The sequence below is a fragment of the Cetorhinus maximus genome, chromosome 18 (assembly GCF_964194155.1).
Source record: "Cetorhinus maximus chromosome 18, sCetMax3.hap1.1, whole genome shotgun sequence".
NCBI lineage: Eukaryota > Metazoa > Chordata > Chondrichthyes > Lamniformes > Cetorhinidae > Cetorhinus > Cetorhinus maximus.
In genome coordinates, this window is record NC_135896.1 from 60399651 (window position 1) to 60425275 (window position 25625).

Here is a 25625-nt window from a genome sequence, read left to right on the forward strand (position 1 = left end):
AAAAAAGGCAACACATATACACAAGTTTTGCACTTTGTTAATTCTTAATGATATCAGTGTTCAACTTAAAATACTTGAAAGAAATTGCCTGGTTGGGAAATTTGACACCCTTTATATGGTGGCTACATGTCCAGCAGTCATGGAACTATGGAATGCTACAACACAACAGAAAATTCAGCCTCGAAAGCATGCACCATATATTTTTATCCACAGGAGCTAACTGCTCTCCTCTGTTTATTCCCCATACCCTTAAATATACCTCATATTTAAGCAGTTTGATTTTATTTTAAAGGGATTTCTGCATTCTGCACCAACAATTTAACTTCTGTGTCGATTTTAACTTTTGCGTGGCCAACCATCAGAGTGCATTAGCTGTTCGAATAATGAAGGGATGGGAGCTATTTTTAACACCCAGGTTCATTTAAATGGAATCAACAAGTTGTAGGCACAAGATTGCTCAGGCCGGCTCAATGGGGAGGCAGTGGCATAATGGTAATGTCACTGGACTAGTAATCCTGAGGCCTAGGTTAATGCTCTGGGGACATGGGTTTAAATCCCACTACAACAACTGGCGGAATTTAAGGTTCAATTAATAAATCTGGAAATAAAAGCCAGTCTCAGTAATGGTGACCATGAAACCATTGGCAATTTCATTAAAAACCCTTCTGGTTTTAGGGAAGGAAATCAACCTCCTTACCTGTCTGGCCTGCATGTGACTCCAGACCCACAGCAATGTAGTTGACTCTTAAATGGCCTAGCAAGCCACTCAGTTATATAAAACCACTACAGAAAAATCAATATGGAATGAAACTGGACGGACCAGCAAGCATTGACCTAGGCACCAGAAACTAGAAAGGTACACCCAGTCCTGTTGACGCTGCAAAGTCCTCCCTACTAACATCTGAGGGCTAGTGCCAAAATTGGGAGAGCTGTTCCACAGACTACTCGAGCATCAGTCTGACATTGTTGTACTCTCAGAATCACACCATACAATGTCCCAGACAAATACCTTTACTATCCATGTGTACATCTTATCTCACCAGCAGAACAGACCCACCGGAGGTGGCAGCACAGTGGTATATAGTCAGGAAGGGGTTGCCCAAGAGTCCTTAACATTGAGTCCAGACCCCGTGAGGTCTCATGGCACTATCACCATGCTGAACAGTTCTAACAGGTCAAAACTGGGCAGACCTAACAGGTCAAAACTCAGGTGCTGTGGGCCATCAGCAGCAGCAGAATGGTACTTGAACACAATCTATAACGTCATGGCCCAGCATCCCCCAATCTACCATTACCATTAAGCTGGGGATGAACCCCAATTCAATGAGTGCAGGAGTGCATGCCAAGAGCAGCACCAGGCATCCATAAAAATGAGTTGTCAACCTGGTGAAGCTACAGCACAGGGCTACTTGCATGCCAAACAGCATAAGCAGCACGTGCTTGACAGAGCAAAGCAATCCCACAACCAATGGATCAGATGTAAGTTCTTCAGTCCTGCCATTTCCAGTCATGAATGGCACTGGAAAATTAAACAACTCACTGGAGCTGGAGGCTCCATTAATATCCCCATCCTCAATGATGGAGAAGCCCAGGACATAAGTGCAAAAGACAAGGCTGAAGCATTTGCAGCCAACTTCAAACTGAAGTGCCAAGTGGATAATCCATCTCGACCTCCTTCTGAGGTCCCCAGCATCACGGATGCCAGTCTTCAGCCAATTCAATTCGCTCCACATTGTATCAAAAATTGGCTGAAGGCACTGGATACTACAAAGCCTATGGGCTCTGACAACATTCTGGCAATAGTACTGAAGACTTCGTTCCAGAGCTTGACACGCCCCTAGCCAAGCTGTTCCAGTACAGCTACAACCCGGCAATGTGAAAAATTGCCCAGGTACGTCCTGTCCAGAAAAAGCACGACAAGTCCAAGCCAGCCAATGACGACCCCATCAGTCTTCTCAATCATCAGCAAAGTGATGGGAAAGTGTTGTCGATGGTGCTATCAAGCAGCACTTACTCAGCAGTAACCTGCTCACTGACGTTCAGTTTGGGTTTCGCCAGGGCCACTCAATGGATGCCTTGGTCCAAATATGGATAAAGAGCTGAACTCAAGAGCTGGGAGAGTGACTGCCCTTGACGTCAAGGCAGCATTTGACCAAGTGTGGCAGGAGTGTGATGGAATGCTCCCCATTTGCCTGGATGAGTGCAGCTCCTACAACACTCAAGAAGCTTGACACTGTCCAGGACAAAGTAGCCTGCTTCATTGGCACCACATCTACAAACATTCACTCCTTCCACCACTGACGCACAGTAGCAGCAGTGTGTACCATCTCCAAGATGAACTACAGGAATTCACGAAGGCTCCTTAGACAACACCTTCCAAACCCACGACCACTACCATCTAGGAGGACAAGGGCAGCAGATAGATGGGAACACCACCACCACCTGGAAGTTCCCATCCAAGTCACTCACCATCCTGACTTGGAAATATATCGCCATTCCTTCACCGTCGCTGGGTTAAAATCCTGGAACTCCATTCCTAACAGCACTGTGGGTGTACCTACACCACATGGACTGCAGCAGTCCAAGAAGGCAGCTCACCATCAAATTCTCAAGGGCAACTAGGGTTGGGCAATAAATGCTGGCCCAGCCAGTGAAGCCCACATCGCGTGAATGAATAAAAAAAAGGTATGACTTCAACCAGTGGAGAGTTTTCCTGCTGATTCCCACTGACTTCAGTTTTGTTAGGGCTCCTTGATGCCACACTTGGTCAAATGCTGCCTTGATGTCAAGGGCAGTCACTCTTACTTTGCCTCGGAAGTTCAGCTCTTTTGTACATGTTTGAACCAAGGCTGTAATGAGGTCAGGAGCTGAGTGGCCTTGGCAGAACCCAAACTGGGCATCAGTGAGCAGGTTATTGCTATGCAAGTGGCACTTGATAGCACTGTTAATGACCCCTTCCATTACTTTACTGATGAGGGAGAGTACACTGATGGGGCAGTAATTGGCTGGGTTGGATTTGTCCTGTTTTTTGTGTACAGGATATAACTGGGCAATTTTCCACATAACCAGGTAGATGTCAGTGTTGTAGCTGTGCTGGGACAGCTTGGCGAGGGGCGCGGCAAGTTCTGGAGCACAATTCTTCAGTACTTTTGCTGCAATATTGTCAAGGCCCACAGGCTTTGCACTATCCAGTGCCTTCAGCCATTTCTTGATATCACGTGGAGTGAATTAAATTGGCTGAAGACTGGCATCTGTGATGCTGGGGACCTCTGAAGGAGGCCGAGATGGATCATCCGCTCAGCATTTCTGGCTGAAGATTGTAGCAAATGCTTCAGCCTCATTTTTTGCACTGATGTGCTGGGCTCCCCCATCATTGAGGATGGGGTTATTTGTGGAGCTTCCTCCTCCAGTGACTTGTTTAATTGTACACCAGCATTCACGACTGGATGTGGCAGGATTACAGAGCTTAAATCTAATCTGGTGGTTGTGGGATCGCTTAGCTCTGTCTATCACTTGCTGCTTATGCTGTTTGACACACACGTAGTCCTGTGTTATAGCTTCACCAGGCTGACACCGCATTTTTAGGTATGCCTGGTGCTGCTCCTGGCATGCCCTCTTGCACTCTTCATTAAACCAGGGTTTATCTCCTGGCTTGATGGTAATGGTAGAGTGGGGAATATGCCGAGCCATGAGGTTATAGATTGTGTTCGAATACAATTCTGCTGCTGCTGATGGCCCACCGCACCTCATAGATGCCCAGTCTTGAGTTGCTAGATCTTGAGTTGCTAGATCTGTTCTAGCACACAGGAAGATGGTTGTGGTTGTTGAGGTCAATCATCTCAGTCCTGGGATATCACTGCAGGAGTTCCTCAGGATAATGTCCAATCATGTTCAGCTGCTTCATCAATGACCTTCCCTCCATCATAAGGTCAGTGCCGGTATGTTCGCTGATGATTGCACAATGTTCAGCACCATTCTCGACTCCTCAGATACTGAAGCAGTCTGTGTCAATATGCAGCACAACCTGGACAGCATCCAGGCTTGGGCTGGTAAGTGGCCAATAACATTTGTGCCACACAAGTGTCAGGAAATGACCATCACCAACAAGAGAGAATCTAACCATTGCCCCTTGACATTCAATAGCATTACAGGTGCTGAATCCCACAATATTAACACCCTGGGGGGTTACCATTAACCAGAAACTGAACTGGACTAACCATATAAATACCGTGGTTACAAGAGCAAGTTGGAGGCTGGAAACTCTGTGGTGAGTAACTAACCTCTTGACTCCCAAAGCCTGTCCACCATCTATAAGGCACAAGTCAGGAATGTGATCGAATACTTTCCACTTGCCTCCAACAACACTCAAGAAGCTTGACACCATCCAGGGCAAAGCAGCCTGCTTGATTGCCATCCCATCCACCACCTTAAACATTCACTCCCTCCACCACCAATGCATAGTGGCAGCAGTGTGTACCATTTACAAGATGCACTGCAGCAACTCACCATATCCCCTTCGACAGGATGTTCCAAACCCACGACCTCTACCACCTAGAAGGAGAAAGGCAACAGATGCATGGGAACGCCACCACCTGCAAGTTCTTTCCAAGCCACACCATCCTGACTAGGAAATATATCGCCGTTCCTTCACTGTCACTGGTCAAAATCTTGGAATTTGCTTCCTAACTTCAGTGTGGGTGTACCTATGCCTCATGGACTGCAGCGGTTCAAGAAGGTGGCTCACCAGCATCTTCTCAAGGGCAATTACAGATGGGCAACAAATGCTGACCTAACCAGCAATGCCCATACACTGTGGAAAAATAAATTTTTAAAAATCTGCAGACCTGGAAGCTACTGGGTCAAAAGCACAAAAAGTAGTTTGGGGATCATGAAGGGCAAAATCCTAGTGTGACACTGGGCCAGGACCGAATGAACAGTCCTGCTGCTCCTGGCACCACGAATACTATTTAAAACTAACTTTTCTAGGGCATCTTCAGTTCTACCAGCAGTGGAACTGGTCAGATAAGAAGTTCTATTCTAAAAGTACATCATAGGGCTTCAGTTTGTATATTAAAAGATGCTTATTTCATGAAATAGGCAGGTGCCATGTCTGCCAACAGGTGTAAAGCCGTAATAGACTGATCATCGGTGTTAATAGTGACATAAGCCAACTGTCTCCATTCTGAGACCATTGCCAAGTACAATTACAGTGATTTTGGCAATTTATTATTGACTTCATGAAATCCATAAAGCATCCATTTCCTATTCCATCACAGATGCCATCACATGGAAATCTAATCCCATCTTCATCCAGGCTATACCAGACCTGGTATTGAGCAACAAGATAGGATTAATTGAAAACCTCATGGTGAAGGCACCCCTAGGTAGCAGCGATCATAATATGATTGAAGTTAACATTCATTTTCAGGGAGAAACAAGTGTGTCCAAGACTAGTATTTCAACTTTAAATAAGGGCAGTTCTGAGGGCATGAAAACAGAGCTAGCTAAAGTGAAGTGGCAAATGAGGTTGAAGGATAGGTCAATAGAGGTTCAGTGCCAGATATTTAAAGGGATATTTCAGAATACACAGAAAATATATACATTCCAATGAGAAAGAAAAACTCCAAGGGGAGGGCCCACCATCTGTGGTTAATTAAAAAAGTTAAAGACAGTATCAAACTTAAAGAAAAGGCATATAATTATGCAGACGGCTGGCAGGTCAGGAGATTGGAAAGAACATAAAGGGCAACAAAGAATGACAAAAATATTAACAAAGAGAGAAAAATTAGAGTATGAGTAAAAGCTAGCTAGTAATATAAAGATGGATAGTAAGAGTTTCTATGGATATTTAAATAAGAAAACAGTTAACAAAGTGAGTGTTTGTCCAATAGAAAATGCATCTGGGGAATTGGTAATGGAAAGTAGAGAGATGGTGGATGAGTTAAACAGATATTTTGCTTCGGTCTTCACTATAGGGAACACAAGTAACATCCCAGAAATAGCTGTAAATCAGGTAATAGAAGGAAGGGAGTAACTCAGGGAAAATTACAATCACCAGGAAAGTGGTATTGAGCAAATTGTTGGGGCTGCGGGCTGACAAATCCCCAGATCCGGATGAACTTCACCTTAAGGCCTTGAAAGAAGTGGCTAGTAAGGTAGATGATGCATTAGTTTCCTAGATTTGGGGAAGGCTCCATTAGATTGGAGAATAGCAAATGTAACTCCGTTATCCAAAAAGGGAGACAGAAAGCAGGAAACTACAGGCCAATTAGCTTAACATCTGTCACAAGGAAAATGTTAGAAGCTATTATTAAAGATGTTATAACAGTGCACTTAGAAAAGTCCAAGGCAATCCAGCAAAGTCAACATAGTTTTGTGAAAGGGAAATCATGTTTAACCAATTTATTGGAGTTCTTTGAAGGAGTCACATGTGCTGTGGATAAAGGGGAACCGGTGGATGTACTGTAGTTAGATTTCCAGAAGGCATTTGATAAAGTGCCACATCAAAGGTTATTGTAGAAAATAAAATCTCATGCTGTAGGGGGTAACATATTGGCATGGAGAGAAGATTGGCTAGCTAACAGGAAGCAGAGAATTGGCATAAATGGGTCCTTTTCTGGTTTGCAGGATGACGAGTGGTGTGCCACAGGGACCAGTGCTGGGGCCTCAACTTTTTACAATTTATATAAATGACTTGGATGAAGACCCCAAAGGAATGCTTGCTAAATTTGCTGACAACACAAAGATAGGTGGGAAAGTAAATTGTGAACAGGACATAAGGAGGCTACAAAGTGACATAGATAGGTTAAGTGAGTGGGAAAAGATCTGGCAAATGGAGTATAATGTGGGCAAATGTGAAATTGTGCATTTTGGCAGGAAGAATAAAAAAGAAGCTTATCTAAATGGTGAGATATTGCAGAGCTCTGAGATTCAGAGGAATCTGAGTGTCCAAGTGCATGAATCAGAAAAGGCTAGTATGCAGGTACAGCAAGTAATTATGAAACCTAATAGAATGTTATCATTTATTGTGAGGGGAATTGAATACAAAAGTAGGGAGGTTATGCTTCAGTTATACAGAGCATTAATGAGACCACATCTGGAGTATTGTATACAATGTTGGTCTCCTTATTTAAGGAAAGATGTAAATGCGTTAGAAGCAGTTCAGAGAAGGTTTACTAGACTAATACCAGGATTGGGCAAGTTGTCTTATGAGGAAAGATTGGACAGGTTAGGCTTGCATCCACTGGAGTTTAGAAGAGTAAGAGGTGACTTGATTGAAACCTTTAAGCTCCTGAGGGGCCTTGACAGGGTGGATGTGGAGAGGATGGGCTGTAACTTCCTCGGAGTGGCAATCAACGTTGGATTGCCACTCCGTGCCCACTTACCTACCCCAAATTTCTTCCATGCCTGTCTCGCCCAACCTTCCAACTCAGGCTGGGCGAGATCCAGGCAGTGCAGCTGTCTCCGAAGTCCAGCGTCAAAGTCTAGTAGAGTTGAATTGAAGGAGGACACGCCCCTTTTTTACAGCACTAGCTGCCGTTAGGCAGGTAAGTTTAAAGGACCCATTGAAATTGACAGGTGAGGGAGAAGCTAAATGCCTAAGGTAAGTGAAGAGGATTTGGGGAGCGGGGGTGTTCGGAGGTTGGGTGGGGATGGGGTTGGACATTGGGGGTGGTGTGGGGGAAGTCAGACATCGGGAGGGGTGCAGCGGGCCGGACGTTTGGCATGGTTTGGGGGGGTCAGACATCGGGAGGGGGTGCAATGGGCCGGCCATTCATGGGGGTGGCGGGTGGGGGGTCAGACATTGGGAGATCTGGGGGGATCGGACATCAGAAGGGGGTGCAGCGAGCTGGACATTCATGGGGTGGGGGGTTGGACATCGGGAGGGGTAGGGGGGTCAGACATCAGGTGATGGTGGAGTGGGCCGGATATCTGGAGGGTTTGGGGGGGTCAGACTTCGGGAGGGGTGCAACAGGCCAGATATTCGTGGGGTGGAGGATCGGACATTGAGAGGGCTGGGAGGGCGGGGTTCGATCATTGGGAAAGCTGATGGGTCGGAGATCAGGAGGGAGTGGAGCGGGCTGGACATTCGGGTGTTGGGGGGCTGGGGGGGGTGGAGTCAGACATGGAGGGGTGGTACAGCAGACTGGATATTCATGGGGTGGAGTGGGTTGGACATCGGGGGCTGTGGGGGTGGGGGGGTTGTCGAACATCGGGAGAGGGTGGAGCAATCCGGACATTCGGTGGGGTGGGGGGCTGTGGGGCTCAGATATCAGGAGCAGCCCCAACATTGGTGGTGGTGGGTCGGATATGAGGGGGTGAGGGGTCGGGTCGGGGGGTAAGAGTCGGGCCTGCAGTGGGTGGGGGGGAGTTGTCAGGTGAGGAGTCCCGTGCGGGTGGGGAGAATCCCATGGGGGTGTCGGCGGGTGTGGAGTCATAGGTGGGGGAGTCCCCTGGTGGGGGGGTCAGGGCTGTGGGGGAGTCCCCTGGCGGGGTCAGGGCTGTGGGGGAGTCCCCTGGGAGGGATCGGTCTGGGACTTTACAATAATTACCAGAAGTTAGAAGAGGTTTTAATTCTAACTTTTCCTGGGTAACTATTGGTGTAACACTGGCGGAACCATCCAAAGTTTGCGATTTAAACCGCATTTTCGGATGGTTCCCAGCACAGCGCAATTCTCCAGAGGAAGTGTGTGCTTCTGGGCAATTGCCCTGCAAACCCTTGCCTGTGAACTTCCTAGAGGGATTCCCCAATGCATCTTTGGGGTACCCCCCCAAATCCAATGCTGGAGCTCGGAGGTAACAGCCCGATGTTTCCTCTTGTGGGAGAATCTAGAACTTCGGGTCACTGTTTAAAAATAAGGGTTCGCTCATTTAAGACAGAGGTGAGGAAATTTTTTTTCTCTCAGAGGGTAATGAGTCTTTGGAACTCTCTTCCTCAAAAGGCAGTGGAAGCAGAATCTTTGAATATTCCCCATAGATTCTTGATTAACAAGGGGATGAAAGGTTCTCAGTGGTAGGCAGGAAAGTGGGGTTGAGGTTACAGTCAGATCAGCCATGATCTTATTGAATGGCGGAGCAGGCTCGAGTGGCCAAGTGGCCAACTCCTGCTCCTAAGTCGTATGTTCGTACGTATGTAGAATTCACACACATGCACCTTCCAGTAAGGCTCCTGATAGAGCAATCAGGCACTTGGCCCTTTTTCCATCTGTGAACAAGGGGCACCAAGACCAAATTGTAGTGCCCCCACTATTCTAACCTGCTGACACTCAGTAACTGGAATTTACTGGCACGCCACGGGTTCCACCGCTGGAACCAAATGCACATCCCAAGTTTGTGCAGTCAAATGTGGGACCGCAGAGGATATTGTAACGGCAGCAGCTAATTAAGAAGCCACCACCAGGACCACCATTTCATTAAAGATGGTGGCTTGCACTCCAAACTGCCGTCACAATCAGAGGGTCAGCAGCATGACAGCCTCAGCAGTGGCACCAACAGAGGTGGCCACTGCTGAGGCTGCAAAGGAAAGGAGATGGTGCCTCTATATTGAGGTGCCCTTGAAGGGCTAGGAAGAAATTTTCTGAAGGTGTCAGGACTAGGCAGGCAGGCCCAGGCGATCAGAGGAGTGAACCCTGTAGCAACGGTGGCAGAGCCATGGTGCCAGCCATTGCTGCCAGGGGCCCCTTTGTGGGCCATTGAGCATCCAGAAATGAAGACATCCCCGGGAAGCTGCTGGGAGGCTGCCTCAATATAACCGGCAGTCTCCCCATACAGTGGGGGGTATTCCAGCACTGGTGAAATGCAAGCAGGGGCGTAAAATGATTCTTAATAGACCAGTTGATTGGCTGCCTGCCTCGAGTTGGCAGACAGCTGAGCTGCTGCCATTCCTGCCTTTAGAAATATCCCATGGCGATGGGAAGTTGTCAGACTTCCCTCCTGATGCTTTCCGCATCGCAGACTGTCGTCAGAGATCTGGGGCAGAATTTTTTGTTCTGGAGTCTAAGTGCGGTGGCGGGCAGGAAAATCAGTGTGATTCCCTCTGGGCGGCAGGGCAGGCATTTGCGCACAATCTTCCACTTTTCAGCTCATTATTTATGCATCAGCGAGGAGCTCATCGAATCTTGCGGTGAAGCGGGCGGTGATTCGTCCACCCCGTCGTTACCTCGTGGGGTGAAAGGTCCTGCTGCCATATTTAAACAGCACCAGAACACACATTCACTCTCTACAGCCCAGGTGTTGTGTTGAAGAGGCAAACCATGGCAACTAAAAGAAGCAAAACATCTGCTCCACAGCTCAGCGAGGCCTTCCTAGAGATTCTCCTCCAGGAGAGGCAGGAGGTCCTCTTTCCAAGGGATGGGAGTAGGAAACAAGGTCTGGAGAGAGGGGAGCAGACACTGCCAAACATCAGGGCCCATGGGCTGGGGGTGGGCCCAGGCTTATTGCTCTAAACTGAGTTTCTTGTTGTTCCCCGGTCTGAGCAGCCAGTGGTCTGCCCTATTAAGGACCTTGTGGCAGAATGTGCCGCATTATATCTCTCCTCAGATGCATTATGTGGATGAGAAATGGGTGTCATTAGCAAAATCTTTTGGGGGTACCCCTTATCACTGAGGAGCCAATCTGAATGCACTGAGGACCCTCAAAGATCTGTGGCACCTGCGATGACTCAAGATGTAAGAGTCATGTGAGTTACCAGGGCACCTCGCACAAACATGCATTATATACTTTCAGTGATCACAGATCAGATGAACGTTCAGAGAATAGAATCCTTTTCTATTAATAAATATTGCTGGTTGCTGCCAGGGAAACTCTTAAGGCCACATGTGTGGAGTTGATGGCGCCCTGCACCTGTGGGGAGCTGGACATGACACCAATCCCATAGCTCTGGCAGCCTGGCTTGCTTCATCCAAGCTGAACTGCACATGATGGCGCACTTCTCGAAAAGGGCATCAGTCACCTTCCTTATGCATTTATGAGTGGACGATTGTGAGATTCCGCAGAAGTCCTCACTAGAGCCCTGAAATGATCTGCTGGCAAAAATGTTGAGTGTGGCAGTTACCTTTAGAGCGAATGGCATGAAGCGTGAGATCCTCGCGGAGAATGTGGAAAATATGAGCCACCACATCCCTAGACAAGCAAAGGCACTGTTTTTCACTCATCTCCATTTATGAATGGCATCTTCTTTAGACCCTTGGTCGCACCAAATGCCTCTGCAGATTTGGTCCCTCCTCGTCAGCATCTGGGTCATCCTGAGGCCCCATTGGCTCTTGTTCCTCAGATTCCCTGAGCTGTGCCATATGGGTTCTTCCTCTCCTCATTCATATCAAACCTATTAGGAAGGCAGCATTGCCTGAAGCCTGCATTCTGCACTCCTCTTTGTATCTGTGGACAAATAGATTAAAGACATGATTGCATCTTTCCTTGGAATGCTTTCCCTCCATCTCCAAGCCAGGAAGCTAGTGTGAAGCCCTAGGCCTGCCCTCATTCCAGATATGGCATCCTCAGGCCACCCCTTGCAGCTGTAGCACAGCCAAAATGTCCACAAGTAGCTGAGCACACGCATTTGACATGACTGCGCATTAACAAAGAGGCTCTTGATCAGGGTGCATACACCCATTTGCTGTAACCCTCAGTCAGCCTATAGTCATCTTGCCTCCATTAGCCTAGACACTAGTCTCACCTTGTACTAATGTCATGGCTGTAAATGTTGTGCCCCGTAAGCCATGACTATTAAAATGAGAATATTGAGGACTGTAGAGAGCATGTAGCTTCTGTCCAGCAGCCATGGACCTTGATTGTTTGATCCTCCTTCCCTTTTTACATGCCTCTGTCAGGGGCAGGTGCCCAATCAGACCAACTCAAATGTAGCCCCAAACCTTAATGGGTTGCCACATGAATGCACACCATGAGTAAAGGAGCAATACTCCTTCAATGGGCATATGACACATGAAAACAGTACTCAGCTCAGCCTTGTTCACCATGTCATGAGCACATAATTATTAAGGTGCCCCTTCAATCGGCCCAAAATTGTAGTGGAGAACTCCTTACAGATACCTTGAGACCCCTCCCCTATCATTTTTTTCACACTTGTTTTTCCAACTGCGTCATTACTGTGTAATGATGAAGATAATGCTGCTAACTTTCGTGAGTGCCACCAATACCTTCCAACCTCCCCCTGTCACCCACCAACTTCCTCCCATCCTCCTCCACAGTCACTGCCTCCTAATTCCCATCCCTCCTGTAACTATTCAGCCTCCCCCATTACCCTTGACCTGGTTGTTGTGCATGTAGATATCCCTGTTCTCACCCCATTCCCTTCAATATTGATGACACTATGCCATTTGTAGATCTCACCCCTCTCTTTCTCGAGGCCAACTGCACCCTCACTTTCAGAGACCCACCCATGACACCATACAATAACCCCCCCCGCCCCCCATGTCTCTGAATTTGCTGACCTACAGAATCCAAATGCCTCCCATCAATGTAACTGTGCCTTCTGCTTCCCAGTACTTTGACTCTAACTGTCAGGGCCAAATGCCTTAGGTGACTAACCACACCCTACACACCATTCTCTGCATGACCGTCACTGCCCAGAGACGCTTTCCCCTGCCCAAGACCGGGACCAGGACATATGTGCCATGCAGAGCCCTCTAGCATGGCCCGAATAGCCCCAGAACAATCTGCCGTATCTCCCCCCCTGACAACATGGCCTCAGCCCCAGGGCAATTTGTGGCTCCTCCCTGGACATTCTTATAACTCTTGCCCCAGGACGGTCTTTCACTGCTCTATTCTGTTCATTTACCACACTGCCACCCCCAGTCACACCTGTCTTCCCCCTTCCCTCCTGTGTTCCACTATCCCACCTCCCCCTGTCCTGCCTCTGCCTTCCCCCTCCCCGCTGGTCTTGCCTCCCGTGCCCAGCCTTGGCACAACTTGCACAACTAGTTGTTGAGAAATCTCACAGCAACACTGTTAAATGTAGGCAAAAAAACTGTCTACATACCTCGAAGCCATTGATGAAACGAAGCTCACCAGGTGCATGCCACTTACATATGGTCAGGAAACAGCCCGTCCTAATTATCTGCTGGCGGGCGCTTAATCTGGAGGGAGAACATAATACCAACGCATTGACTTTTTAATGAGCATTCATGAGATGCAAGTGTGGTTCCCGACATTGATCAGTGGGAAAGTCAGGCAAACAGAATTCCAAACTAATTTCCTGCTGCCAGGAAACTGACTTTTGCCATTACTCCAAATTTTATGCCCCCGCCCATTACGGTTCCAGCCACTGACAGGAGCGGAAAATTCCACCCCTGGTAAAATCCCAGCCAATGTCTCACTTCACACATGTAATACGATTATTGTAGTATAAAGAGTTAATGTTGAATATGTAAATATATAATCTACATCATCAGTGATGTAACATCACATGATAACCATGATAACAGAGTATGCAGAGAGATAGTTCTGTGTAAAGCATCGTGTAGAGACTACTTTGTAAATAGTTAGCATAATGTTGAATAAAAGATAGCTTGCTAACAGTACCACCTCCAGCCTTATTAGTAAGTCTGGGACCGTGACTACCACATACCAGACCAAAACAACAATAACAGAATTATATGAGTGAATTGCTACATGGCTGGTAATTGTCACAAACCAAACCCCTGAAACACTCAAGAGTCAGCTTCAGGAAATGGGGGGACAGAAAATAAACCAAAAAATATTTTCCCCAGCAGGTGCTACTATACACATCGCTATGTGGCGAGTTGGGATGCAATTTGCTATCTTGCACTCAATTATTTTGTGTAAAATAAACTATTAAATATCACCAGTTCCATAATTCTCAAACATGTGTGACAGTCAAAATCAAGCAGTTGAATGTTTAGAAAGTGTCTTCTCACCAACATGTATTTAAATAACAATATGCACTTGTATAGCTCCTTAAACATAATAAATTCTCCCATGGATGTTCACATTGAAGAGAGACAGATCAAATAATATGCGACTTGGGACAGTTGGCCAAAGGTGCAGTGAAAAAGATAGGTTTTGAGAAGGCTCTTAAAAATGGGAAAGTAAGGAGTAAGACAAAGAGGCTAAAAGCCCTGCTATGAATAAAGCCATAAAGGGCAGATGCATAGTAGCCCACAGTAGGAATAAGAAGGGCATGAGATGCACTGTAGGGCTGGAGAAGAAGAGGTGATTGAGATCATGCAAATGATTGTAAAGAAGCAAACATTTTGAATTTGATCCCCAGGAGACAGAATGTTAAAGGACATCAGGTGATGGGTGAATAAGATTTAGTGCTTGGTAAGAGCCAGGTTGAACATATAGGAATGAATATGGGAGGGATTGAAAATATCAACTCTTGGGGTAATGATAAATAAATATTTTGGAGGAACAGAGAGTGAAATTACATAAAAATGGATTTTGGATGGGATATGGGGTTTGAACCTCAGTTCAAAGTTGAATAAGGCAATTCAGCCTCAGTGATAACCATATATAAACTTAATTTTTAGCCATTTTCTGAAGAATTTCTTACCACATATGTATTTTTGAGGCTCCAGCTGAACATATATTGTGATAGTTGGACCAGGAGCAGCAGGAGTGCTCCTTCAGTCCATGCAAAAATAATCTGATCCTACTCAGGTGTCTACTGTACTCTTTGAGACTGGTGCTTGGAATGATTTTTGCAATGATTTTTGTCCTGACAATCATACATTTTGGGATAGCTTACATTCAGTCAAAAAATGATAAACACAGGTGTTTCCCATATATTTGGAATCATTGCAAAAAAGTTTGGTAAATAAGTAATCAGAGAGTTAAACCATCAAATGTAAGACATTGCTATGTTGCAATATAGTGCAACGCTTTGTATAAACAAATTAAAGGTTCTGAATTTTAAGAGTTAATAATAACCGCCTGGTTTTCTTAGGTGCCTTTGGTGAGGTTACATTCTGTAAGAGGTTGGGCTAGGAAAAGAAGCCATTGGTGCTACCATTGAAAGTCTGAAAAATCACTCACTTTTTAATAAAATGATAACCTGCTCATGATTGTTATAACTGAAGCCAAGAGAATGAGAATGAAAGGAAGCGTAAACTTTATTGACCTTCTGGCAGAGGCAGAAAAAAAGCCTCCAAGATTGAAATGTGTGAATGTGAAGAGAACCCAAGACGAGGATGTAATTTCTAAAACAACTTTGAATCCCATCCTTGAACAGCCCGAAAATAGCTATGTTTAAGGAAATAGGATATGACACAATAACTGCACTGTTATAAGAAGTACTGCAATAAAGATCAGATAGTGGGAAATGTAATGAGACAATATCCTGAGGCACCACTGAGTGTGTATAACCTAGATTTGATAATTGTATATTGTAAATAACCTGAGTTGATATGCAAATATGATCAAGTTGCTTCTGCTAACATGGTAAACAAATAGTTCATAATTCTGAAGTGATTGAGTAAAATTCAGGGATTGTTTTAGAGAATCACCGAGAAACTTGGCACTCAAATGCATGGAAAGGCGTGAAATTTCTGTACTTTTGTTGCAGATATCCACCAAACATGCCAGGAAATGTTAGGGCTTGTCCTTTCCAGTCTAAATGAATTTTGAATGGTGCAGTAAGTCTTAACTATTGCCAAACAACCTCCCTGACACTGCAAGTATGGAGTCTCATTCCTTCAGATTTTAGTTAATGTTGAAGATTAGAAGAAATAAAGGAATGTATTTTTTTAAATTATCATTCTGTCCCTTCTATCTGCCTCCCTTAATCCCCATCTTTCTTTCCCACTTATATCGTTTTCTGTATTTGGCATTGAGTTTACTATTCTAACTTACACTTGCTGGTTCAGATTCTGTGCGGGAAATTTTAATACACATAAATGGGCAGGTTTGGGTCAGGTGGGAGTTTCAAACGTTGAAAATCTGACTCCTCACCCTAACTTCAGGTTTCAATGGGAGAGGAACAGGGGATGGGCAACCAAATCACTTGCAAGCAATAAGATAGCAATTTGAATATTATGAGGCTGCATGCCTCTTTTTAACCGACATTTAAAATTTAACATTTGAGTTTTTGAGTCCTGAGAAACCTGGCAGCTAAAAGGAGGCAAGGACTTATGGATCCAGGAAGTAAGTGCCTCTCCACCTACCTGCTGGATCCTGTATACCTGCTTCACCAACCCAATGCAATTATGTACCCAGACCGTTCTAATTTTGACCCTGAGTCTTCTGATCTACTTCCCCCACCACCCCCACCCAGAGCACAATCTTATGATCACAAGAACACAATAATAGGAGCAGGAGTAGACCATCTGGCCCATTGAGCCTGCTCCACCATTTAATACGATTATGGCTGATCTCAGGCTTCAACTCCATTTTCCTGCCCGATCACTATTTCCTTTAATTCCCTGAGACAAAAAAATCTGTCTATCCCAGCCTTAAATATATTTAATGATGAAACACCCGCAACCCCCTGGGGCAGAGAATTCCAAAGATTCACGACCCTTGGAAAGAAAAATTTCTCATCTCAGTCCTAAATGATCAGCCCCTTATCCTGATACTGTGCCCCCATGTTTTAGATTCACCAGCCATCACCTATCAAGCCCCTTCAGAATTTTGTAGGTTTCAATGAGATTGCCTCTCATTCTTCTAAACTTCAGAGAAGGTAAGCCCAATTTACTCAGCCTCTCATCATAGGACAACCCCCTCATCAAGGGGCCCAATTTAGTGAACCTTCACTATACCGCCTGCAATGCAAGTATATCCTTTTTTAAATGTGGAGACTAAAACTGCACACAGTATTTCAGATGTGGTCTCACCAAAACCCTGTACAACTGTAGCAAGACTTCTTTATTCTTGTACTCCAATCCCCTTGCAATAAAGGCCAACATACTATTTGCCTTCCTAATTGCTTGCTGCAACTGCATGCTAATTTTCTTTGTTCCTTGTAATAGCACACCCTAGTCTCTTTGAACATCAACACTTAACAAATTTCACACCTTTTAAAAATATTGTTTTTCTATTCTTATGACCAAACTCAGTAACTTCACACTTCCTTACATTATACTCCATCTGGCTTTTTGTTGCCCACTCACTTAACCTTCTATATTTCTTTATAGCCTCTCTGTGTCCACCCCACAACTTACCTTACCACCTAGCTTGGTGTTGGTACATTACCTCCTGTGTCTTCAACTAAGTCATTAATATAGATTGTAAATAGCTGAGGTCCCAGCACTGATCCTTGTGGCACTCCACTGTTCACTGCCTGCCAATTTGAAAAAGCTCCATTTATGCCACTCTCTGCTTCCTATCCATTAACCAATCCTCTTTCCATGCTAATATATCACCCCCAATTCCATAAGCCCTTATTAAGCTTTTGTGTGACAACTTATCAAATGCCTTTTCAAAGTCTAGGTATAATACATCTGATTCTGAAGAAGAGTCATATTGGACTGAAAATGTTAACTCCATTTCTCTGTCCATAGATGCTACCAGACCTGCTGAGTTTTTCCAGCACTTTCTGTTTTTAATAGATCTAATGGTTTCTCTTTATCTACCAGTTTCTCTTTATCTACCCTACTACTTATATCCTCAAAAAACTCAAATACATTTGTCAAACAGGATTTCCCTTTAGTAAAACCATGTTGGCTTGTTATAATCATACTATACTTTTCTAAGTGCATTGTTGAGACTTCCTTAATAATAGATTCCAGCATTTTCCCAACAACTGATGTTAAGCTAACTGGCCTATAGTTCACTGTTTTCTCTCTCCGTCCTTTCTTAAAAAGCAGTGTAACATTTGACAACTTCCAATCAAATAGGACCATTCCAGAATCTAAGGAATTTTGGAAAATCATAGCTAGCACATCAGCTATCTCTGCAGCTATTTCTTTTAGAACACTAGGATGTAGGCTATCAGGTCCCGGTGACTTGTCAGATTTTCGTTCCTTAAGTCTCTCCAATACTTTACTGTCTATTTTTGGTATGAAACTTGTACCTTCCACCTTGAAGACAGACACAACATATTTGTTCAATCTCTGCCATTTTGTTACGAAAGTATAATAATTTTCATAATATTTTTCTGGTTTGCTGTAAAGCAGGTTTATGGATGTGAGTGTAGATGGTTCTGTCTGTGTGAATCAATTACATTTGCAGTCAGGTAGACCGCAAACTTGAAATTATCAAAAGAAGCTAGGTGTAGAAATGTACTTGAAATGCTAATGTGTAAACTTGGATGCTATCTTAGCATATAAAGTGTGAAGGGAATTTGCATTTTTAGATAAGTAAAGGGATTGTTTGGATTTCAAAAGGATGTTAGTATGTTTATAATTAGCCAGGTAAGCAAGCAGTGTGTTTATTTTTCCCAAAGGTTACTAACAACATTGGCAACGTGAAAGTTTTTATAGTATGGGAAAGGTATGGTTCTAAAGACATATGGAACAATGGAATTTACATATTAAAGAGAGAGAAACATGTATAAAGGAGAATGAAAGGCTATGTTGGGGGCCATGTAAGATCTAATAGGAGTGTGTGAAACAGCCTTGAAGAAGCCTCTAGCCATTTGTGCATAAGTCTGCTGTGTTCAGTAACTGAAGTTGGAGAAAACCATTTGGAATTCCACTGTCAAGTGGGTACTGTGTTAACTTGCTGGCTTTTTAAAATGTAAAATCTATTTTGGACTGTTGCCTTAAAGGGGGTGCGAATCAGGTTAATTAAGAATTTTAGAGTTTGTTATTGTATTAAGTAATTGTAGTCTTATCTATGTGCTTGAAATCTTTTCTTTTGTTAATAAATATTTAAATTTAATTTTTAAAATCTCTAAAGGTCTTGGTGGACTCATTACTTCTGAATTCAGTGCATACATCTTCTCGTAATAAATACAAATTGCAAAACTGTTGTGCTAATGTGACCAAGTTTCCCTTGTTGATTTGGTCTGCCTGGGACACATCATCTGCCATGTCATAACAATTCTCTCATTCCCCATGATAATTTCTCCTGTCTCTGCTTCTAAGGGACCACAATTTACTTTATGCACTCTCCTTTTTATATACTTATAAAACTCTTACAATCTGTTTTTATATTCCTGGCTAGTTTGCTCGCATATTCTATTTTTTTCTTTTTTATCAATGTTTTTGTGGTCCTTTGCTGGTTTCTAAAACACTCCCTCAGACTTGCTACTGTTTTTTGCAACTTTGCAAGCCTCTTCTTTTAATGTAATACTATCCTTAACTTCCTGAGTGAGCCACAGATGGGTCTTTCTTGCTGAGTTTTTGTTTTTCATTGGTATGTATTTGTGTTGAACATTTTGAATTGTTTCTTTAAATGTTTCCCACTGTCCATTTACCTCCATACCTTTTAGTCTATTTACCCAATTAACCACAGCCAGTTTTCCCCTCATATCTATGTAATTGGCTTTGTTTCAGTTTAAGATTCTTGTTTATGATTGGAATACATCACTTTCAAATTTAACATGGAATTCATTAATACTATGATCATTATTTCCCAGTGGATCTCTTACTACGACATTACTAATTAACCCTGCTTCATTACACAATACTAGATCTAAATCAGCTTTTTCCCTAGTCAGTTCCACAATGTATTGCTCCAAGAAACTGTCACAAAAACATTCTACAAACTCATCTTCTAGAATACTCTTGCCAATTTGATTGTCCCAGTCTATATGAAAGTTAAAGTCTCCCACAGTTATTACAGTTGTTACAAGCTCCAATAATTTCCTGTTTAATGCTCTGCCCAACAGTATAACTACTGTTAGGGTGCCTATAAACTACTCCCACCAGTGTTTTCTGACTCTTGCTATTCCTAATTTCCACCCATACTAATTTAACTACATGATCTTGAGGCCAGATCCTTTTTCGCTAATATCCTTATGTCATCCTTTACAATTAGAGCCACTCATCCTCCTTTGCCATTCTGTCTGTCTTTCTGAAATATTGTGTACCCTGGAATATTTATTTCCCACACTTGATCACCTTGTAGCCATGTCTGTAATGGCAATTAGATCTAAATCATTTATCTCTATTTGCGCCACCAGTTCATGTATCTTATTGTAGATGTTTCGTGCATTCAGATAAGAACCTTTAATTTAATTTTACTTCTATTCCCTGCAATGACTTTATTCACTGATGTACAATTTTTGTTCAACTCTCTGTCCCTTCCTGTCCCACTCTACTTGCCTTTACCCACAATGCTATACTGTTCTGATGCCTCAACCTTCCTCTTTAGATTTCTAAATCTCCCTTCACCCGAACCCTCTCTCCTCAACAATTGGGCTCTAATCTTCCTTCCGATACTTACAATGTCCTCCATTTGGGCCTCCTACTTATCCAAACCTAGCCTCTGATCTGCCATCCAGCATCCAATATTACCCCCCCTACTCCAGACCCCTATTTTTGCCTCTGACCTCTGAACTGCCCATTGTTCTGGCCTCCAATCTGCCTTCCAGCCTCCAATCTATTCCCTTGCTTTAGCCTTCGATCTGCCTTCTAACCTCTGATCTGGCCCAACTCTGGATCCAAATCTTTCCTCTGGACTCCAATCTTTTAACTCTCCAATCTTTCCATCCCTCTCTTCCTTTTTCTCCGCTCCTTGGCTGGAGCTTGATGGTGAAGGCCTAACTGCCTGACAACCTGCCAGAAAACCTCCCAATCTGGCTAGCTGCAGCCTGGAAATAGGGAAAATGCTAATCAGGTCCTGCCATTAAATTTGGCAAGATCTGCAGGAAATCCATCTTTCCAGGTTTCCCAACCCCAAGTTAGCACGCCCTCCTCCCTCTTGTCTCTGGGTTAATATCAAGCCCCACGTGTCTCAGTTAGGATTCTTCACTCTGAAGAGATACACAGTTTCCTGCCCTGTTCATACAGGTCCCAGATCTGTAGAGGGCACTGTCCAAAATAGTTTCATAATCACTGTAAGTTCCAGTGCAAAAGCCCATAGAAAGTTTGTAGCAAAATGTACGTGTAATGAAAGGTGCCATTCATTCAAAATCTGGGCTGCTGATAAATTTCTGCTTGTTCTTTTATCCTTTGAATCCTAGCAGTTCCATTTATTTGTAGGTACAATTGTGTATTCCTTAAGCCATCAGTTTGATAAGGATATTACAAATCCGAATCCCAAAACTAGCAGGTGTTACGTCTTCTGGTTCCCAAGAGTTAGAAATATTCACACTTTAAATTCAAAATGCCAGAGCTTCATTGAGTCTATTTCTTTCAGCTCTCCATGATACATTGGCCTGAATTTTTGGTTCATCAGGCGAGCGTGATTGGCAGGACCGGAAGCAGATGTGAAATCCAGTCCCGCCCCCAATCAGCCCCTGAGAGACATTATGTGCTGGATGGCCAATTAACAGCCAGCCAGCGTGAAACTCGCTCTGAGAGAGGCCCAGCACTGCCGGGGGGGGGAGGGGTGCGTGAGGAAAGGGCGGACACCAGAATAATTGCAGCTTTAAAAGCAGCTCCCTAAAGGCTGCTATGTGTAGAGGAACTGTGGCAGAGAGCTATTGTCTTCTTTAAAGGGGCAGACAACTGTGGCGAGAAAGTGAGCAAAAAGTGTGCCCGGGACATTAGCAGTGTCTTCTGGACCCAGAAGCCATGCTAAACGTGGTGGAAATGGCCGGAGCCAATTGGACCCCTGCTTCTTGGATGACTGCCTGCAGGTTCTATTGGAGACTGTCAGTGATCGACAGGAGATATTGCTGTTGCAAAACGGCAAGGGTAGCCCTCCACACCAAATGAAGACGGCATGGTCAGAGGTGGCATCTCTAGTCAGTGGCTGTGGTGTAGCCTGAAGGATCTGGATGCAGTGTAGGAAGAGGGTCAATGCCCTGCTGCGCTCTGCCAGGGTGAGTACTGACTCCCCATATAATCGTGTGTGCCTGAACTTGTTGGGGTTCTTGGCTGTAAAGCACCAAGCTTAAGTTGGCACATCTTCCTGTGTCCTTAAAGACTACATGTGAGTAGACAGGATGGCAGACATGTATGGAAGGGGGAAGTCCTGCAATGTGATGGGCACCTAAACATGCGACTATGGGGAGGATGACGGAATGTTCGGGCATGTAGAGGGGGGATTCATGAAAGCACTATTGTCCTTACAGGAGAAAAGAAGTCACAATGGCCAGGAGTGAAGATGAACCGATGGTTGAGTCCCTCAACTGGTGGTGCCAACTCTGGTGGAGGAGCAAATCCTGGAGGTGGCATGTGAGCGTGGAGCGAGGTCCACTGGGCGCAGAGAGGCAGGGGTTTCAGAGGAGGTTAAGAGTCCAGTGGACAAGGAAGAGATTGGGGGAGGGCATGAGAGATGTAGGGCAGCGGTTATAAGACTAACAGTGAAATCCACTAGTCCCCTAGACTTGTCCATTCAGAAGTCACTGCTTACCCAGATCTCAAATCTGAGAAGCAACCAGAATGAATGTGCTGTGATTCATAAATACTGATGGAGACTTCAATATGTTTTCCCTCCCTCAGATGGAACATGCTCCGGACCGCAGAGTGACCCAGAAGACCCTTGACATTGGAGGATGATGTCTAGCCAGATGTACCCATGTCATATCCTCTCTCTGCACCATGCACCACCTCAAATACAGACACATCGGTGGGATTGAGTGTTCCAGGACAGTTGGCAATGAACACTGGGGAAGGCATGTTACACTTGCTTGAGCTGCTGGCAGAGGCAGAGAGGCCCCAGGGCACTGGTGGTCGGAAAATTGCTAGAGACTAGGACGATGCTAAGTCTGAGGCAGATGATGAGCCTCTAGAATCATCTATAAGGCGGCAAATGTTGGACGTCCAGTGGGATGCATGTAAAGATCTTGCAGAGATCCCTGTGGGTCTGTGTGCCATGGGTCTCTGTACTGGAGGACTCCATGCAGAATGTGAGCACTGTGTTGAGCTGGAGCTCAGGACACACAGCATCCTCCATAGAGTGATCAGCAACTCTCATGCAGCGGCAATTCCAGAATCTGGGGTTGCATTCAGATCTGCACGCCCACACACTGGCAGTGACTACAGCAGGTCACTGCCAATGTCAGAGATGGATGAGGCACCTAGTGACTCTGCTAACTGCCTGTCCATCTCTAGTGAGCAGGGAGGTTCAAACAAACCTCATGTTGGCAGATGACCTGCAGCTCCATGCATCTGGGGGCTCCTCATGGTGCTCCGGATGATGGCAGCAGCTCCTCCCTTTACCAGTGACTGTCGCATCTGAGGAGACCACGATGACTGAAGAATGCCCAGCCATGGCACTGGACTATTCCGCCCTTAGGGGCCCACATATGCACGGCGACCAGAGGTTGACCGCCAAAGTCATCAAGGCCGACGGGGCATCAGAGTCAGCTGCTGGCGAGAGGGAAGCACATAGACATTGCACTCATATGCGGAAATTTCTGTCACTATGATCACAGAAGGGCTTTCATGGGTGAATCATTTCTCATTGTCACTTGTGTAATGTTGTATGTAGCTATCACACATCACTATTAAAATGTGACATCATGTCAAATGGCTTTATTGTGCTTTATGTCATAGTTAAAGAGGATGCCTGCAGCTCGGTGTAATACATCAATTGGGCTGCCAAGTGTATTTCAGAGGGAGGGAGAGGAGGAAACATTGCCAGGAGGGCCCCATCAGCCCTGAGCAATAGGGTGACAATTTGCAAAGATTTGGAGTCCTGACTTTGGAATCCTACTGGAAATTCCTCTGAATCAAGGCCTCCCTGGTTTCCCTGGCTCCCATAAGCATCCTCATTGCTGGATCTTCTTCATGATCCTGGGGCTGAGCAGGCTCCTCCTCAGACTCAGCACTAGAAGAACGTTGCTGTCTTCACCATCCATCTGCTCCCACCTTGAGAGAGCCAGATTGTGAAGGACACAGAAAGCAACCACTATAAAGGAAATGCCTTCTGGAGGATATTGCAGAGATGCTCCTGAGCAGTCCAGACAATGAAACCTCATTTTGAGGAGGTCTATTGTCCTCTCAATGATGGCCCCTGTGGAGGCATGATCCCTCTGCAGGCATCCTTGGGTGTCTGCGCATGTATCATCAGCCACCTTTTCAGCAGATATCCTTTGTGCCCCAGCAGCCAGCCATCCACCGTGCTGAAGCTATGAACAGCCTTGGAACCTGTGAGTACCGTAAAATGCGCACATCATGGCAGCTTCCAGATACCTGGCAGAAACCTGCAGGATCTCGTGCTGGTGATTACACACTATCTGAATGTTCAGAGAGTGGAACCCCTTTCTATTCACAAAGACCCATGGCTGTCTGTCACCGGTGTGATGCAGCTGTGCACTGCGGATTGCAACACTCCGCAATGATCTCCCACAGACCCCTGGAATAAACCCAGGGCATAAAAATTTAGGGCAACTGTGACCTTCAGAGCCACTCGCATTGGCTGGCTACCTACACAGTTTGAGGCTATCTCAGGGCCACAAATAGAGCTGGCTGTTTCTCTGGAGAGGCGGAGCCTTCTTCGGCACTGTACCTCTATCATGTCAAGGTAGCTGGATTTTAGCAGTCTTCCAGCTGGGTATTGGCGCCTTCTCCTGCCCTTTCTCCCTCGCAACGCCTGCTGGGCTTCGACCCCTTCAGGTTGCCCCTCTCGATCTTGAGGGCAGACTCTGTTACGCTGTCTGCAGCCAACCGGTCTCCTCTTCCTTCTTGCCCTGTCCTCCTCATCTGAGGAGGTTCCTCCAGCAGAGTATACAGTACCCATCTCAAACATTATGTTTGCAAAGGTTTGACCTAAAGTATGAAGGGGCCTGTCTGCAGAAAGCCTCTACAAAGACTTAAACTTCCTAAAGTTATGTAAATGAACAGAATGCTTCAATAAATAAACTATAATTCACACACTCAAAACGCAATTTGAAATTCCTACCTCTTCACCTCGCTATTCCTTCTGGTCCTGGATCCAGAAAGTTGAAAAAATGTGTAGATCACCTCCCCGGTTGGCCCATGCACCAAGCGTAAAAGCGCACAGGCCTCTCAAAATCCAGGACGATTAGCCTTTTAATGGCCTTAATTGGCCCTTTAACGCGGTGGGCACACTTCTGATATTCACGTGTGCCCACCAACCGAAATGTTGACATTGCGAAGCCCTCCTGATGTCATCACTCACCATTTCACACTGAGTTTGGACCACTGTTCACCCGCACGCACGGCCACATAAAATTCTTGGCACAAGGCTGCAATGTGACAGTGAATGTAGCACCCGGATATGCATTCTCATAACTATTAGTTCCTATTTCATTCTGAATAATACAAGAATATAACATCTCTCTTTCTTTTTAAATAAATAATGCCTCTATATAAATATAATTGTTCCAATCATTAATATTTTTTGCTAAACTGAAGATAAACAATCGACTTTTATAAACAGAACACCTTAAGAGTCCTTTATAGCTTGTTTCTTTTCTCAGAAAAACATTATTCATTTGCTTAGGTGGTAGCATGTTGCATCTCTATCTTATAGGATTGGCATTCATCAGTCTCAGTTAGTGAGTTAGCATAATGCACAGGTGATGTTGTGCGTGTTTCTCCTGGTGTTATGGGAGTCATGTTTGATGTTGCTAACATTGTGTTACTTGCTGGTGACATTGTTGACGTTTTACCATTTATTAGTGGTGC

The 25625-nt window shown here is 45.0% G+C and overlaps 1 long non-coding RNA gene across 1 annotated transcript; it reads right to left on the reverse strand.

The window, feature by feature from the left end:
- Positions 1-87: 87 nt before the first annotated feature.
- Positions 88-25077, reverse strand: LOC144693196 (uncharacterized). Its single transcript, XR_013579484.1, has 3 exons — positions 24877-25077; positions 12998-13094; positions 88-155 (listed from the first exon to the last, which is right to left on the reverse strand). It is a non-coding gene; the product is annotated as an uncharacterized LOC144693196 (long non-coding RNA).
- Between the last annotated feature and the right edge of the window lie 548 nt (positions 25078-25625).